The following is a 12867-nucleotide window of genomic DNA, read 5'->3' on the forward strand; positions in this document are numbered from 1 at the left end:
GAGACACAGCAGAAAATTTGAGAAAAACAAAACAAACTAAAGTGAAAAAGAATAAAGGAAAAATAACAGACATGGAAGAGAAATAATAAAATCCAACATACACAATATTACTATTCCAAAAAAGATAAAGTAATGGTATAAAACAAGTATTTACACCTATAGTTTGAAGATCTTTTTTCAAATAAAGAACATATGAAACTAACAAATAGGTCCCATCTGTCCCTCACACCTGTGGACGTAGCAGGAGTGTTACTGCTCACTGCTCACAGCTGTCCTCCTATCCAAAGAATTTCCCTTGGCCAAGGAGAATGGACTCACTTGGAAATTGACATCCCTCACCACCCTAAGGTCAAGTGGCTGACACAGGTACACAAAAAGTCAACTTGACTCCTTGTGCAATTTACCCTCCAGAGCTCCCCCTGGGTTCTGGCTGAAGCTAGACTCCAGCTGAGGCCACACCTTTGCTTAGCTATTTTCCTCTACCTCATCCTGCTTTTTTTTTTTTTTTGAGACAGGGTCTCACTCTGTGGCCCAGGCTGCAGTGCAGTGGCACGGTCTTGATCTTGACTCACTGCAACCTCCGCCTTCCTGGCTCAAGTGATCCTCCCACCTCAACTTCCTGAGTAGCTGGGACTACAAGCATACACCACCATGCCTGGCTAATTTTTGTATTTCTTTGTAGAGACAGGGTCTCACTATGCTGCCCAGGCTCATCTCAGACTCCTGGGCTCAAGCGATCCACCCCCCTTGGCCTCCCAAAGTGATGGGATTACAGGCATGAGACTCCATCCCTCTTCTCTTATTCTCTCATAGGTTTCTCCTGAGCTCACTCTTGCAGTAAGCACCATGCAACCAAATCTCTGCCTCAGACTCTACTGAATGTAAACTAAGCACAGAAATATAATGAAATATGTAAAACATGTACAGAAATATAATTTCTAAAGGATAAAGTAGAAAATAAACAGAAAAAGAAATTTCAATACCTTCTTCTCATACTCAAAGGGATCATTCTTCATTGCCCCCAGTTTGTGCATCCCTTATTTTGGAGGTCACTGCTCTAGGTAACCAGAACCATGCAGAGTTTGAAGCAAGAAAGAGGCTGGTCTGATCTGTCTGTGGTTGACAAAGATGGTTCTGGTTGCCCAGTAGAGAATGGAATGAGACGACGGGATGGGGGCCCAGGCTAGAAGCAGGCAGAGAAATGAGAAGGGATCAAAGCCAGAGCTGGAGGCAGCCTAGATTAAGTTGGGGGTGGACAAGGATGAAGAGATATGGCTGAAGAGGAAAGGTTTAGGAGGAGGGATCCCCAGCACATGGCAGTTGAGTGGCTATCAACAAAGAGGGAGGGGGAAGAGCAGGGGAGGGACAATCCCTGGTATCTTGTGTGAGCAGTGGGTTGACTGTGCTATGTTCACAGAGATAGGGACCTCAAGCAGGAACAGGTGGGTGGAGGAAGAAGATGAGTTTCACTTTGGACACCCATCTATCTCCACCACCAAGCCAAGTTATCTTTCCTTGCAAAGAACTAGAGAAGCACCATATGCACTCGACATAGTGGGGGTAAATACTCAGACACAAACCACAAATCACATTCAAGAAAGCTTTAAGACAGTATTCAGTTTATTTTGTTAGCCATTTGTTGAGCACTTGCTGTGTACAAAACTCTTTGCAAGGCCTGAGAAAAACAGAAGGATAAATCCACCATGAGGTCTGCCCTCTGGAAGCCTACAGTCCCGTGGAAAAGACAAATATACTCTCAAAGGCTTTGTTAGACCTCACAAAGAATTCTGTTGACTTTGGAGCCAAAATTAATAGGACTCCACTCTTGGCTCTTCAATTTAACTGTTAGCTTACCTCCAGTATACTACTTAATCCCTTTGATCCTCAGTTTCCCTATCTGTAAAATAAGGATGAAAATAGTAGTACCTATTCCATGAGACTGTTGTAAAGATTAAATAATAGTAATAACAATTAACATTTATTAGAGTCTCAAAAGCTCCAGAACCTGGAATATAGTAGGTACTCAATAAATTTTGTTGAGTGGATTAACTGAACACTTACTATGTGCTAGGTGCTGGAAAAGTTGGTACTTAATAAATGGTATCGTTCTTGTTTTCATTATTCTTGTTGTTTTTATTATTTAATCTTCTCAGCAACTCTATAAGCTGGATATCATTGCTCTCTCCCTTTTCAGGTGAGAAAACTGAGGCTTGGGGACTTTAAGTTCACTATTCAAGGTCACACTATTAGTACATTATAGAGCAAGATCCAAACCCAGGTAGTCTAAGTCCCTAAGTCTAAGGCCTGAACTGTTAGCCCATTTTATGTACGTAAACCGCAGAGTCCAGTTCAGAGCCTGCAGTCTGTGCACCTTCAATTTCAGAAGCTCCCAGAGTCAAGCTTGGGCATCTGGACTCTTTCCTTTAGGTGACAGGGAGCCCCTGGAAGGTTTTGATCTAAGGCCTGATCTGAGCAGATGTAGGCTTTAGGGAGATAATTTTGGCTCCCATGCATGGCTAGGACGGGGGTGAACCTAGTGAGGCACTGGCCTCAGGCACAACATTTAAAGGGAAGCCAAAAAAAAAAAGAAAGAAAACTACATCATCAAAATAAGTGAAGACCAGATCAAAATTGCTGATTTTTCCTTTTGCCTTAGGCTACAATATGGTTCATCAAAGCACTATTACTAATCCTGTCCTTATTTAGAATTTTGGTATTTGATAGATTTTTTGCGGTAATTTAAAACATCATTACATTAAAATATAATTTTTCTCAATTATTGAGGTTTGGGGGTGCCCCTTCACACTGTGCCTGAAGCAAGTGCTTCACTTGCCACCCCCCACCCTGCCCAGTCGAGGTCCTTCTCCGATGACTTTTTTTTTTTTTTTTTTTGGAGACAGAGTTTCGCTCTGTCGCCCAGGCTGGAGTGCAGTGGCACAATCTCGACTCACTGCAGCCTCCGCCTCCTGGGTTCAAGCAATTATCCTGCCTCAGCCTCCCAAGTAGCTGGGACTACAGGCACACGCTTCCATGCCCAGCTAATTCTTTGTATTTTAGTAGAGATGGGGTTTCACCATGTTGCCCAGGCTGGTCTTGAATTCCTGAGCTCAGGCAATCTGCCCACCTCGGCCTCCCAAAATGCTAAGATTACAGGCGTGAGCTACCGTGCCCGGCCTCCCATGACTTTTTTATTCACATTTGCTCAAGGCAGAAACTGTCCAAGCTTCAGTTTCTACATCTGTGAAATGGGAATCATACCACCCACCTCTCAGAATTGCTGTGAGTACTAGACGAGTTTCTGTAGGTATAGCCTTGCTTTGTGAATGATGAATTGTGTAACTAACATAGGATGTTTTCTGTAGTCATGCAGCAAGGTCGTCCCAGCAATTCCCTTGGCAGAGCATGAAGTCATTCAGAATTTTCCCCTCTAAACCTTAATCCTTGGTCACACTGTGCCTCTTCCTATTCCCTCCTCTACCACCTTCCGACCCTCCTGCCTCCTCCACCCAGTAAAGACAATTATAGAGTGATTATTACTTTAAAAATAAAATAGTTATTGGGTCAGAAAAATCCTCCAAGAATTCACTACAAAACACGGTCTTGTTCCTTGGCAAAATCCATTCTGAACTAGGCGGTTGAAAACAAACACTGCTTCTTCCCCTGGTGTCGAAAAACCATACATTGTGTTTCAAGGCACACACCCGGAGAGTGTTGAAATATTCTTTTTCTCAGGAGAAATGAAATTCGGCCTCATACACTGCAGTTGGAACTGTTTCCAACCTCACAATCAGGACATTTGCTATTCTGATTGTATAAGCCTGAGTCGGGTACACATGCTGAGACTTCTGAATATATTCGCAAGGAAATCAGCATAATACACAGTTAATATTCAGAATGTGATTAATCCAAAAGCCCCATTCCATATTCCAGTTACATCCACTGCTCTCCTATGTGGGCTGAGTTTTGCTTAAATGCATATGGAGTCAATTGGAGCGCCAGATTTATGGAGGCTGCCGAAAGCCTGGCGCTCCAACGGTAATAAGTTATATTCCTATTATGTGGTAGGCAATAAAAAATCTGATATTTATTCTGCTGGATTTTGAGAAACTCTTGGAAAGAATCTAGGCTGCTGGAACACTGCGACATATTTCACAAACAAATGTCCCCTCTGTGATTTGACTGTTTAGAGGAGCTGAGGCCGTCTTAGAAACGCAGTGCCTGCATTCTTGAGGACGTCAACAAGCCTCCCCATCATTGCTAATAGTTTCTCACAATGTAGATACCTGATTCTGTCCTCCTGGAAAAACCGCAGGCTGTGTGAGCTTAGGCAAGACCCGCAGACATGTCTCTGAGCCTCCTTTTCTCCATTTGCAAAATGGGAATAGCAATAACAACCTCAAAGTTTTGTTCAAAGAATTAAATAAAATAATAAGCAACGCACATGCCTAGACCAGTGCCTGGCACACAGTAAGCACCTAATAGATGATTTTAAAAGAAGAAATGGAACTTACCAATGAATAAGTGGATCAAAGATAAGGTTTTCAACTCATGAGAGCACTTACTGGAACAGTGTGTCTTCAAAGTGTGGTAACCACACCACTGGGGGTGTACAGAATTATTTTTGATGGTACATGAACCATGATTTTATTTTAAAATTACGTACTTATTTTAATGTGCGGAAATAACAAACACATCAATCTCATGATTTCATGATTATTATTGCTTAGGATATGGCTAAAGAGGATTGGCTATTAGAACAAATCTTAAATTGAAAATTAAAGAGGCATAAGTCAAAATACAACAAAAATCTTGAAGATAATGTTAAAATAACTAGGGTTTGGGAAGTGCCATTCTGGGAGGGGAAAAATGGTAACATAAAAACTGGGGAGTTACCAAAGGCCTTTTTTAATATTTTTAAAATCAGAAACCATGAAGGGCAAGATTGAGTCACACAGGAATCCCAGGGTTATTCAGAATTCCCCTGATGGCACCCACTGCCCATTCCCTCCCATCCCCCATCTACAGGAAAGCACATCTGAAAACAAGGCATTGAAAGCAGTATCATTACAAAGGTAATTTTAATGTTCTCAAACGTATTTCTTTTTAAATACTTTTAATTGATACATAATAGATGGACAATTTTTGGCACACGTGTAATAATTTTACACATTCATAAAATTTGTAAAGATGACATACCCATCACCTTAAATATTTGTCTTTTCTTTATGCTAGAAACATTCCAACTATTCTCTTCTAGCTATTTTGAAATGTACAGTAGATTGTTGCAAACTATAGTCACCCTACTGATGTATCAAACACTAGGTCTTATTTCTTCTACCAAACCATATATTTGTACCTATTCATCCCTCCGACTCCCTACCCTTCCCAGCCTCTGATAACCACTAATCCACTCTCTATCTTCATGAGATCCACTTTTGTAGTTACCACATATGAGTAAGAACATGTGATATTTGTCTGTCTGTGCTTGGCTTATTTCACTTAACGTAATGGCCTCCAGTTCCATCCATATTGATGCAAAAGAAAGATTTCATTCTTATTATGTCTGAATAGTATTCCATTGTGTGCATATACCACATTTTCTCTATTCATTCTCTATTCATTCATCCACTGATAAGAACTTAGGTTGATTTTGAATAGTGCTCCAATAAACATGGGAATGGGGATATTCTTTAATATATTGATTTCCTTTCTTTTGGATATATATCCAATAGTGGCATTGCTGGATCATATGATAGTTGTATTTTTAATTTTTTGAGAAAACTCCATACTGTTTTCCATAGTGGCTATACTAATTTACATTCCCAACAATAGTGTTCGAGGGTTCTCCTTTCTCCACATCCTCATCAGCATCTGTTATTGCCTGTCTTTTTGATAAAAGCCATTTTAACTGGAGTGAGATAATATCACATTGTGGTTTTGATTTGCATTTCTCTGATGATTAGCAGTGTCGACATTTTTTTCATATACCTATTGGCCATTTGCATGTCTTCTTTTGAGAAATGTTTATTCATATCTCTTGCCCATTTTTTAATCAGGTTGTCTTTTCAATCAAGATTGCTTGTTTTTTGCTATTGATTTGTTTGAGCTCCTTATAAATTCTGATTATTGATCCTTTGTCAGATAAATAATTTGCAAATATTTTCTTCCATTCTGTGGGTCATCTCTTCACTTTGTTGAATGTTTTCTTGGCTGTGCAGAAACTTTTTAGCTTGATATAATCCCATTTGTCCATTTTTGCTTTGGTTGCCTATGCTTTTGAGGTCTTACACAAAAGATCTTTGCCCAGAGCAACATCCTGGAGCATTTTCCCAATGTTTTCTCCTATTAGTTTCATAGTTTTAGGTCTTAAGTTTAAGTCTTTAATCCATTGTGATTTGATTTTTTATACTGTGAGAGAAAAGCATTAAGTTTCATTCTTCTGAAATGGGGTATCTTGTTTTCCAGCATCACTTATTAAAAAGACTGTCTTTCCCCCATTGTATGTTATTGGAGCCTTTGTCAAAAATGAGTTGATTATAAATGTGTGGATTTACATATGGGTTCTCTATTCTGTTCCATTGGTCTATGTGTCTGTTATTATGCCAGTATCATGCTGATTTGCTTACTATAGCTTTGTAGCATATTTTAAAGTAAGGTAGTATAGTGTCACCAGCTTTATTCTTTTTCTCAGGATTGCTTTGCCTAGTCAGAGTCTTTCGTGATTCCACATACATTTTAGGATTGTTTTTTCTATTTCTGTGAAGAATGTCATTGATATTTCTGTAGTACTGCATTGAATCTGTAAATTGCTTTGGGTAGTATTGTCATTATAACAATATTAATTCTTCCAATCTATGAGCATGAGATATATGTTCATGGATTGGAAGAATTAATATTGTTAAAATGACAATTTCATCTTTCGTGTGTCCTCTCCAGACTCTTTCCTCAGTGTTGGATAGTTTCTCTTGTGTAGATCTTTATCTTTTTTGGTTAAATTGATGCCCAGGTATTTTGTATTCTTTGTAGCTATTGTAAATGGGATTGCTTTCTTGATTTCTTCTTCAGACTGCTTGCCGTTGGTATATATAAATGCTACTGATTTTTGTATGCTAATTTTGTATCCTGTAACTTTCCTGAATTCGTTTATCAGTTCTAAGAATTTTTGTTGGAGCATTTGGGTTTTTCTCTTTTCAATTTGAATGGCGTTTATTTCTTTCTCTTGCCTAAGTGCTCTGCCCAGCACTTCCAGTATTATGTTGAATAGCATGGTGAAAGTGGGCATCCTTGTCTTGTTCTGGGTCTTAGAGGAAAGACTTTGAATTGTTCCCAATTTAATACAATGTTAGCTATGGGTTTTCATATATGTCTTTTCTTATTTTTAGGTATGTTTCTCTATACCCAGTTTGTTGAAGATTTTATCATAAAGGGATGTTGAATTTTATCAAATATTTTTTCAGCATCTATTGAAATAATTATATTGCTTTTATTTTTGGTTCTGTTAATACGATGTATTGTATTATTGACTTGCATATATTGAACCATCCTTGCATCCCTGGGATGAATCCCACTTGATCATGGTGAATGTTCTTTTTAATGTGTTATTAAATTCGATTTGCTAGTATTTTGTTGAGGATTGTTGCATCTACGCTCATCAGTAATATCGGCCTATAGTTTTCTTTTTTCATTATGTTCTTGTCTGGTTTGGATATCAGAGTAATGCTGGCCTCATAGAATTAGTTCAGATGTGTTCCTTCCTATTCACTTTTTTTAAAGAATTTGAGTGGAATTGATATGAGTTCTTCTTCAAAAGTTTGGCAAAATTCTGTGGTGAAGCCATCAGGTCTTAGACTTTTCTTTGATGAGAGACATTTTATCATAGCTTCAATCTTGTTACTCATTACTGGTTTGTTGAGATTTTCTATTTCCTCATGATTCAATCTTGGTAGATTAATATCTACCAAGGATATTAATTCAGAAATTTATCAATTTCTTTTTAGTCTCCCAATTTGTTGTTGTATAGTTGTTCATAATAGTCTTTAATGATTCTTTATATTTCTATGTTCTCAGTTGTCATGTGTCTTTTTTCATTCCTCATTTTAGTTATTTAAGTCTTCTTTCTTTTTTTCTTGGTTAATTCAGTTAATGATTTGTTGATTTTATCTTTTCAAAAACCCAACTTTTTGTTTTGTTGCTCTTCTGTATGTTCAGTATTTTAAAAAAATCTCAGTTTCAGTTATTTTTTCTCTGATCTTAATTATTTCTTTTATTCTTTGAATTTGGGGTTTGGTTTGTTCTTGCTTTTCCTAGGTCCTTGAGGTACATCTTTAGGCTGTTGATTTGAAGTCTTTCTACTTTTTGCCCTGTGAGTTTATTGCTATAAACCTCCCTCTAAGTACTGTTTTTGCTGTATCTCACAGACTTTGGTATGTTGTATTTCCATTTTCATTTGTTTCAAAATTTTTTTAATTTCTTTCTCAATTTCTTCATTGACCAATTGGTTGTTCAGGAGCACATTGTTTAATTTCCATGTGTTTGTGTAGTTTCTGAGGTTCTTCTTTTTATTCATTTCTAGTTTGCTCCTCTTTTTATTCATTTCTAGTTTTATTCCACTGTGGTCAGAAAAAATACTTGATTTTATTTCTACTATCTGGATTTGTTGAGATTTGTGGTCTAATAAATGGTCTACTCTGGACAATGTTCCATATGATGATGAAAATAATGTGTATTCTGCATCAGTTGAGTGAAATGTTCAGTAAATGTCAGGTAGGCTTATCTTATCTAGTGTATAGTTTAACTCCTATGTTCCTTTGTATATTTTCTGTCTGGATGATCTATTCATTACCAAAAGTTGGGTTTTGAAATCCCCTACTATTATTGTATTGCAGTATATCTCTCCCTTTAGATCAATTTATATTTGCTATATATACTTGGGAGCTCTGGTGCTTGGTGCACAGATATTTGTAATTATCATATACTCTTGCTGATCTGATCCCTTTATTGTTATATAGTGACCTTCTTTGTCTTTTTCTAAAGTCTTCGATGTATAGTCTATTTTATCTGATACAAAAATAGCTATTCTTGCTTTCTTTTGGTTTCCAGTTGCATGGAATATATTTTTCCACCTCCTATATTTTCAATCTATCTGTCTCTTTACAGGTGAAGTGGGTTTCGTGTAGGCAGCATATATTTGGGTCTTGTTTCTTATCTCTTCAGTCACTGTATGCCTTTTAATTGGAGAATGGAGTCAATTTACATTCAGTGTTATTATTGGTAAGCAATACCTTACCACTGTCATTCTGTTGCTTGTTTTCTGATGATTTTGTAGCTCCTCTCTCCCTTTCTTATGGCCTTCCTTTGTATTAAGTGATTTTCTCTATTATTAATAGTATGTTTTAGTTCATTGGTTGTTATTTTTAGTGATTCAATTACAAAATTTTTGCACTGCTGTTACTATGAGGCTTACAAAAAGATCCATATCTTTTAGATATAACAAGATATTTTAAAGAGATGACAACTTAGATCACAAAGAAAATAATAAAAAGAAAAAATGAAAAAAAACCTCTAACACTTTAACTCTATCCCTCTCACATTTTAAATTTTTTGTTGCCTCAATTTACATGTTTTTGTATTGTCTATCTTTTAACAGGTTGCTGTAACTATTATTGCTTTTTGATTGATTTGTCTTTTGGCCTTCATACTAGAGTTATTAGTAGATTGCATACTACAATGACAGTATTAGAGTATTCTAGGTCTATCCATATACTTAATTTTACCAATAGGTTTTGTATCTTCACGTTTTCTTTCTGGACATTAGTATTTTCTTTTTTCTTTCAGATTAAAGAAATCCCTTTAGTATTTCTTATAATATGGGTCTGGTGGTGGTGAATTCTCTCAGTTTTTGTTCGTCTGGGAAAGACTTTACCTCTCCTTTATATCTGAAGTATAGCCTTGCTGCATACAGTATTCTTAAACAGCAGGTCTTTTCTTTTAGCAGTTTGAAAGTGTTGTCCCACTCCTTCCTGGCCTGTATGGTTTCCACTGAGAAGTCTGTTGCCAGACGAATTATAGTTCCTTTACATGCTATGTGCTTCTTTGCTCTTGCTGCTTTTAGGATTCTTTCTTTGTCTTTGACATTTGAGAGTTTGACTATTATATGCCTGGGGGTAGTCTTATTTGGATCAAATCTGTTTGGTGTTCTCTGACCTTCCTGTACTTGGATATTTATATCTTTCTCAAGTTTTGGAAATTTTTCTGTTATTATTTCTTTGAATAAGCTTTCTACCCCTTGCTCTTGCTCAACTCCCTCTTGAACACCAATAATTCTTAGATTTGGACTTTTGTAGTAATTTTCTGTATTTTGTAAATGATCTTTGTTCTTTTTCATTCTTTTTTCTTTCTTCTCGTCTGTGTATTTTCAAATAGCTATCTTTGAGCCCACTGATTCCTCTGCTTGATCCCTTTACTGTTGAGACCCTCCAATAAATTTTTCAGTTCAGCAAATGTGTTTCTCAGTTCCAAGATTTGTTTGTTTATTATTATTTCAATCTCTTTGTTAAATTTCTTCAATAAATTTCTGAATTGCTTTTCTCTGCAGATCACTGAGTTTCTTTAAAACTTCTGTTTTCAATTATTGGTTAGAGAGCTCACATATCACTGTTTCATTAGGGTTCATCACTGTTTCCTTGGTTTGGGGAGATCATGGGTCCTTGTTTGTGATTGTTTTTGTGGATGTGTGTGTGTGTGTTTGCACTGAATGATCAGTTATATATGCCAGTCTTCTCTGTGTGGCCTGTTTTCATTTTTACTGGATATGTTTGCTTAGAGAGTCTTTGTAATTTATTTGTTTATTTTTTTTTCTGCTAAGTTGCTGCCTCCGTTTCAGGACTAGATGGTGCCCAAGCCAAGCTCTGGTAAACAATCAGAGCCTGTCCTGAATGGATGAGGTCTCAAAGGGAATATTCTAGTAGTATGGAAAGGCTGGCTAGGGGTTCATGTCCAGTTTAGACCTGTGGAACAAACCTCCTTCTGCATGGTGCAGCTGAACAGCCACTCTGATTTAGCATCTCTTTTGGCTAAGTTACAGAGTAGAGCTTTCAGGGCTATGGATGGTACTCTTGCCTCCCTGCTTTGTCTCTGCCTGTCCTCAGAAATATTTCTTCCTTCAGGCACTCCTGATGCTTCCTGTAGGCTGAGGCAGGGACAGGTCTCCTGCCAGGGAACATAAGATACCGGGTAAGTTAGTTGTCCCCTTGGTCTCACTTTTTTCAGTGTAGAAATCATGAGTTGGGGGGAAATTTTCCACGTACTTCGTGCCAGGCAGATTGGGTGTAGGGACATTGCGGATATAGAAATCCAATTCTCTAACCATCTGCTCAGTATTTTTTCACTTCTTTGTGGCCCTGGGAAATGTCTCATTCTCATATTTGAGTTCTGGGATCTTGCTGGTAATAATCTCAGGATGGTATATATGTTTTTGGTTTTCTGTGTGGGGTAGTGAAGCCAGCTTGCTTCTACACTGCCATTTTGGAACCAGAAGTCTCCACAAATCTATTAAGCAAATAATTTTCCAACTCTAGGATTTAACTAATAGTTCCAATTACTTTCCAACATTTCTGATAACTGATGGCCATCCACTAGTGACATAATGCAGTGGCTGAGAACAGTTGGTTTGCAGAACCATACCATGTGGGTTAATTAAAACCACTTGGTATCAGGGTTCAGGTTTTAGTCTGAACCTGGACTTAAAAAGCAGAGAGTTGGGTCCAGCTCTTTTAGCTAGAATGTCAGCAGCTAGAGACCTGCTAAGTCCTTTGTTGTCTGGCTATCTTAATTACAGAGTTTCCTTCTCCCTGCAAGATAAAGCCACTTAAAGCTGGAAACTGTGAAGAAAGACATGCATCTGAAGCAGCAGGCATGGGGTTTGGTTGGTTGGGGTAGCATCTATTTTTATACAAATTTCCGAAGTCCTCTCATGCACATGGAAAGAGGAAGAGCTATCCTGCTTTGGCAAATGCTAAGTAGCTAATGGCTTTTCAGATTACCAATGCCAAGGTTTATTATCCAGAAACTGTGGGTAAGATTCAGAAGGTCTGTGGAACCCTTGAAATTAGAGGCGAACCAGTAAAATAAGTGAATGTCTGTGTGTGGGGCAGGAGGGGGCGGTCTGCATGTATATGTACTAGAGTATTTCTCTAGAAGAAACTCCATGGTTTTCATAGAATTGGCAAAAGGGCTGGCTTGGGTTTTGTCAACTGTTTTGAGATTCAATGATACAGAATCTTACGGAGAAAAAAAAAAAAACAGAAGGAATAAGGGAAAGAGGTGCATCAGCTGACTAGAGAAAGAGATTTGGGGTGAGGCTGTGATTGAGGGGTTTGGGAAAAGCTGTAGTATATGAGGGAAGCTGTGGCAAAGGGGAAAGATTTAGGAAATATTTCTATAGACTATGAGTCCTCTTCATCGTGTTAGAGAATTACAATAAGTGAACGTGTGTTACTTTGAAATTGTTTTCAAGATTTTTAGACTGAATTCTCTTGATCTCAACAGTTCTCTAAACTGGGCCATATGGATTCCCACATTACAAACATTACATAGATTCTTCACTCCAGGTCTCAGCTCTCCTACCAGATGCTAATCTCCTAGAAAGCAGGAACTCTGGCTAATTCAACATCATATCTTCCTCTGCACTGAAGCTGACACTCAGTAAATACTTGCTGAGGGAATGATTGTGCCTGTCTTCAGGAGTGATTAGTTTAAAAAGCATGGGCTTTGCATCTAAATGGACATGAATTTGAATTGTTATCTCCATCATATAATCAGAATGTCTTCTCGGGCAAGTTACTTAACCATGATCATCTTCAGCTTCCC

This window comes from Hylobates moloch, unplaced genomic scaffold (genome assembly GCF_009828535.3).
Source record: "Hylobates moloch isolate HMO894 unplaced genomic scaffold, HMol_V3 SCAFFOLD_12, whole genome shotgun sequence".
In the NCBI taxonomy this organism is placed as follows: domain Eukaryota; kingdom Metazoa; phylum Chordata; class Mammalia; order Primates; family Hylobatidae; genus Hylobates; species Hylobates moloch.